Raw genomic sequence first — 6,779 nt, 5'->3', positions numbered from 1 at the left:
TTTATTCTGCAACTCCCGTTTTGAGTTACTACTTTAGCAACTAAACCAGTATCAAATACCGAGGGGTTGCTATAAACACTAGTAAAGTACACATCAATAACATGTATATCCAATATACCTTTGTTCACTTTGCCTTCTTATCCACCAAATAGTTGGGGTAGTTCCGCTTCCAGTGACCAGTCCCTTTGCGGTATAAGCACTTAGTCTCAGGCTTAGGACCAGACTTAGGCTTCTTCACTTGAGCAGCAACTTGCTTGCCATTCTTCTTGAAGTTCCCTTTCTTCCCTTTGCCCTTTTCTTGAAACTAGTGGTCTCGTCAACCATCAACACTTGATGTTTTTTCTGATTTCTACCTTCGTCGATTTCAGCATCACGAAGAGCTCGGGAATTACTTTCGTCATCCCTTGCATACTATAGTTCATCACGAAGTTCTACTAACTTGGTGATGGTGACTAGAGAATTCTGTCAATCACTATTTTATCTGGAAGATTAACTCCCACTTGATTCAAGCGATTGTAGTACCAGACAATCTGAGCACATGCTCACTAGTTGAGCGATTCTCCTCCATCTTTTAGCTATAGAACTTGTTGGAGACTTCATATGTCTCAACTCGGGTATTTGCTTGAAATGTTAACTTCAACTCCTGGAACATCTCATATGGTCCATGACGTTCAAAACGTCTTTGAAGTCCCGATTCTAAGCCGTTAAGCATGGTGCACTAAACTATCAAGTAGTCATCATATTGAGCTAGCCAAACGTTCATAACGTCTGCATCTGCTCCTGCAATAGGTTTGTCACCTAGCGGTGCATCAAGGACATAATTGTTCTGTGCAACATTGAGGATAATCCTCAGATCACGAATCCAATCCGCATTTGTGCTACTAACATCTTTCAACATAATTTTTTCTCTAGGAACATATCAAAAATAAACACAGGGAAGTAACAACGCGAGCTATTGATCTATAACATAATTTGCAAAATACTATCAGGACTAAGTTCATGATAAATTTAAGTTCAATTAATCATATTACTTAAGAAATCCCACTTAGATAGACATCCCTCTAATCTTCTAAGTGATCACGTGATCCATATCAACTAAACCATGTCCGATCATCACGTGAGATGGAGTAGTTTCAATGGTGAGCATCACCATGTTGATCATATCTACTATATGATTCACGCTCGACCTTTCGGTCTCCGTGTTCCGAGGCCATATCTGCATATGCTAGGCTCGTCAAGTTTAACCTGAGTATTCCGCGTGTGCAACTGTTTTGCACCCGTTGTATTTGAACGTAGAGCCTATCACACCCGATCATCACGTGGTGTCTCAGCACGAAGAACTTTCGCAACGGTGCATACTCAGGGAGAACACTTTTTTCTTGAAATTTTAGTGAGAGATCATCTTATAATGCTACCGTCAATCAAAGCAAGATAAGATGCATAAAAGATTAACATCACATGCAATCAATATAAGTAATATGATGTAGCCATCATCATCTTGTGCTTGTGATCTCCATCTCCGAAGCATCGTGCTTGTGATCTCCATCTCCAAAGCACCGTCATGATCACCATCGTCACCGGCGCGACACCTTGATCTCCATTGTAGTATCGTTGTCGTCTCGCCAACTTATTGCTTTTACGACTATCGCTACCGCTTAGTGATAAAGTAAAACAATTACATGGCGATTGCATTGCATACAATAAAGCGACAACCATATGGCTCCTGCCAGTTGCCGATAACTCGGTTACAAAACATGATCATCTCATACAATAAAATATAGCATCATGTCTTGACCATATCACATCACAACATGCCCTGCAAAAACAAGTTAGACGTCCTCTACTTGGTTGTTGCAAGTTTTACGTGGCTGCTACGGGCTTAGCAAGAACCGTTCTTACCTACGCATCAAAACCACAATGATAGTTTGTCAACTTGGTGCTATTATAACCTTCGCAAGGACCGGGCGTAGCCACACTCGGTTCAACTAAAGTGAGAGAGACAGACACCCGCCAGTCACCTTTAAGCAACGAGTGCTCCCAACGGTGAAACCAGTCTCGCGTAAGCATACGCGTAATGTCGGTCCGGGCCGCTTCATCTCACAATACCGCTGAACCAAAGTATGACATGCTGGTAAGCAGTATGACTTATATCGCCCACAACTCACTTGTGTTCTACTCATGCATAGCATCAACGCATAAAACCAGGCTCTGATGCCACTGTTGGAGAACGTAGTAATTTCAAAAAAATTCCTACGCTCACGCAAGATCATGGTGATGCATAGCAACGAGAGGGGAGAGTGTTGTCCACGTACCCTCGTAGACCGAAAGCGGAAGCGTTATCACAATGCGGTTGATGTAGTCGTACGTCTTCACGATCCGACCGATCAAGTACCGAACGCACGGCACCTCCGAGTTCAGCACACGTTCAGCTTGATGACGTCCCTCGAACTCCGATCCAGCCGAGTGTTGAGGGAGAGTTTCGTCAGCACGACGGCGTGGTGATGATGATGATGTTCTACTGACGCAGGGCTTCGCCTAAGCTCCGCAACGATATTATCGAGGTGTAATATGGTGGAGGGGGGCACCGTACACGGCTAAAATATCGTATATCAATTGTGTGTGTAGAGGTGCCCCCTGCCCCTGTATATAAAGGAGCAAGGAGGAAAGGGCCGGCATAGGGGAGGTGGCACGCCCAAGGGGGGAGTCCTACTCCCACCGGGAGTAGGACTCCTCCTTTCCTTGTGGGAGTAGGAGAAGGGAAGGGGGAAGGAGAAAGAAGGAAGGGGGCGCCCCCCTCCCTAGTCCAATTCGGACTAGCCCATGGGGAGGGGTGCGGCCACCCTTTGGGGTCTTTCTCTCCTTTCCCGTATGGCCCATTAAGGCCCAATACGAATTCCCGTAACTCTCCGGTACTCCGAAAAATACCCGAATCACTCGGAACCTTTCCGAAGTCCGAATATAGTCGTCCAATATATTGATCTTTACGTCTCGGCCATTTCGAGACTCCTCGTCATGTCCCCGATCTCATCTGGGACTCCGAACTCCTTCGGTACATCAACATACATAAACTCATAATAAAACTGTCATCGTAACGTTAAGCGTGCGGACCCTACAGGTTCGAGAACTATGTAGACATGACCGAGACACCTCTCCGGTCAATAACCAATAGCTGAACCTGGATGCTCATATTGGCTCCCACATATTCTACGAAGATCTTTATCGGTCAAACCGCATAACAACATACGTTGTTCCCTTTGTCATCGGTATGTTACTTGCCCGAGATTCGATCGTCGGTATCTCGATACCTAGTTCAATCTCGTTACCGGCAAGTCTCTTTACTCGTTCCGTAATACATCTTCCCGCAACTAACTCATTAGTCACAATGCTTGCAAGGCTTATAGTGATGTGCATTACCGAGTGGGCCCAGAGATACCTCTCCGACAATCGGAGTGACAAATCCTAATCTCGAAATACGCCAACCCAACAAGTACCTTTGGAGACACCTGTAGAGCACCTTTATAATCACCCATTTACGTTGTGACGTTTGGTAGCACACAAAGTGTTCCTCCGGTAAACGGGAGTTGCATAATCTCATAGTCATAGGAACATGTATAAGTCATGAAGAAAGCAATAGCAACATACTAAACGATCGAGTGCTAAGCTAACGGAATGGGTCAAGTCAATCACGTCATTCTCCTAATGAGGTGATCCCGTTAATCAAATGACAACTCATGTCTATGGCTAGGAAACATAACCATCTTTGATTAATGAGCTAGTCAAGTAGAGGCATACTAGTGACACTCTGTTTGTCTATGTATTCACACATGTATTATGTTTCCGGTTAATACAATTCTAGCATGAATAATAAACATTTATCATGATATAAGGAAATATATAATACTTTATTATTGCCTCTAGGGCATATTTCCTTCAGCTAGGAGTATCTCACACGATGCGTCTGCATGTACTCGTGTGCGATGATTAGTATGTTACACATACGTTTCCTTATGTGAACATGTGTGTGAATTTGCAATATGGACAGTTAATATGCAAATGCCTTCTGGACATCGGGCACACGCTTAAACTCAATGAACTGTGTACGATACTAATACTTTCCATGAAAATTTATGAACTTGGGTAACATCATTTGAGTAACATATATATAGTGGTTACACAATTCAACAAAAGGAGGATCTTCATAACACGGTTTTGACAACCATATGGTCCATATCTACATACTTAACATAGTAACAACTATCACATTTTAAGAGGCTAAGGGCCAACAACCATATGGTCCATATCTACATACTTAACATATATAGTAACAGCTAGCACATTTTAAGAGGCTGAGGGCCAACAACCACAACTATCCACTTGAAGCAGCTTGATCACGGCGACTCGGCATCTCGTCAAGGAAAAGGAACAGCCCACCTGTGCCTTGGTAGAGCAGGAGTAGAACAGTGTCTCCAATTTTCCAATATGGATGCATTGCCATGAGAAGCGAGAACTTGTTAATTTGAATGGTTCCATTTTTGCGGGAAATACAGTACCTTGCAATCACTTTGGCGTTATTAGCAGGCACAAGTGTAATTCGACCACGCCAGAAAATCGATCCAGGAACGGCTACAGGGGTAATTTCTGTTGACATGTAGAATAAAAAACAATTGTAACATACCGTTGAAGATATATATAGTTTATGAGCATCAACATTAAAATAAGACTTTCTACCAGCGCTTTGTGCACACAATTGTTCTTGTTCAGTGTGTGCACCATAGGTCTAATTAATCCCATCCAAAATCCAGCGTTCATACGCTGTGCTACCTCTGTCAGATTACCAACAAAGTTTATGACATGCTTCAAGTCCTTCCAGTGAAATTTGGTATGCTTAGTAACATACAAATCGTTCACTACGCATCCAACATATCCTGCTTAAAAGGTGAAAGGTATTATTTATTCAGAACAAGGCAAAATAATATATATTGCGCATAAATTGGTAAACAGAATTTGCTACTGCCTAGGAACGGAGTCAGAATATGATATGACAATTGGTTGCTTAAATAGTGATCAATTGGCTGCTTAAATAGTAATATGACAGCATGGAGAAAGTTGAAAGGACACTAACCTCGATCAGACTTTGATTGGCTGATGACGTTGGGGAAGTAAACATCCATGTTAATTAGACCAGGCTACGGTGCACGCACTAGAATTTTATTGCCAGCTTTCAGTTCATAACACTTAGACATTTTTCTCCAAAGGTCCGCATTAAAATAGGAGTGACCATCTTTATCATGTTTTATGCTAACCGTCATTGTAAATCCATGTTGCGTTGTCAATATGACATCCTGGGAGTCATCAGCAAAGTAAAGCCCAAGATTTCCTTCTACTCCTGTTGTTGCAAAGCAAGGGATGTACTGCTTGAAATGAAAATTAAGATCGTAAATTAGATATATTGAAATAACCGAGCAAGATGCAAATATGGGAGTAACTGAGAGAACATATCCATATATAGATGCCAGCAAAGTACAAAAATATAGAATTAAAAATAGATAATGTAACAAAGATTTGATGCAAATATATATATAATGTAGCAACAGACGGTATATGTTCACAAATTTAGGTCATGCCGACCATGGTAGGTTGAGGCTTACTGAGTGCTCCCTGAAGTCATCTGGAATGGTGAGATGGAACTTCGTTTCCAACTAGCCACGACCACAGTTGCCTGATTTGTGCTCGCATTGTGCACACATGAATGAACACCCATGAATCAGCTAGAACAAAAATGATTCCACGGCGATTTCCGCCGGTTGATTAACAGCGACGGACGGACTGCGATAAGAGATGAGTGAATATTTCACTAATTAAGTTGATTACCTTCTCCATGAGAAAATCCCCGGCCCAATCCCGCAGAAAACCCCAGTCGACCAGAGTCTAGAATGTCGGTGTAGATAGGCGGCGGAAAGCGGTGGAGGCGAAATCCGGTGCCGTTTGGAGCGCGACCTACGCCCGCCGCCAACAGCCGTCGAACTTAGGGTGGAGACTTGCGGAGGAGTCCGCGGCGAGTGAGTTGGGATGAAGTGGGCGAGGGTTTTCTTTTCCTTTTGCATGTGTGAGTGAACACACACGGTTCAGAGGCGACGGAGATGAATCGTGTGCGATAGTAAATCACCGAGATTGAATGGGAATCCAAATTTCCTTTGTCCTTCATCCATGAGTTTTTTTTTCTACTATGAACATAAACCCTGCTAATCACCGTGTTCAAATTTGACACTTTTCTGGGTTCATTAACAATATTTAGCGGATTATGTGCATTTTGTAGGCATTAATGCACGTAATTCACATTCAAACAATTGGTGCATGAAAGGGTGCACAAGAACGGTCTGGAAAAACCATGCTCGTGGTATTTAGTAATTTCTCAAGCCTTTTACAAGGAATGGGCAGATATTTCAAGGAAATGTGTGGAAATAGTCAACCATAAATGTGTTGTTTACTCGGTTAGCAACTATACAAAAAATGAAATGGTTGGAAAACATGACGCCTGGCGTGGTGCCATGGTATGGCCTCACCATGCCCTGGTAAAAATTGGAGAATGTTTTCCTTATGTCGTGATGCACACCTTTCATAAATCGAACCATCACCGAGGAAGATTCATGGTTTCTAGTCGGAAATCACCAAGATTGAAGGGGGATCCAAATTTAATTTGTCCTTTGTCCACGAGTTATTTTCTATGATGAGCATACAACCTGCAAATCACCGTGTTCAAATTTGGCACTATCCCGGGT

This window comes from Triticum aestivum, chromosome 3D (assembly GCF_018294505.1).
Source record: "Triticum aestivum cultivar Chinese Spring chromosome 3D, IWGSC CS RefSeq v2.1, whole genome shotgun sequence".
NCBI lineage: Eukaryota > Viridiplantae > Streptophyta > Magnoliopsida > Poales > Poaceae > Triticum > Triticum aestivum.
The sequence above is the reverse complement of the archived record's forward strand: the minus strand, read 5'-3'. Positions refer to the sequence as shown.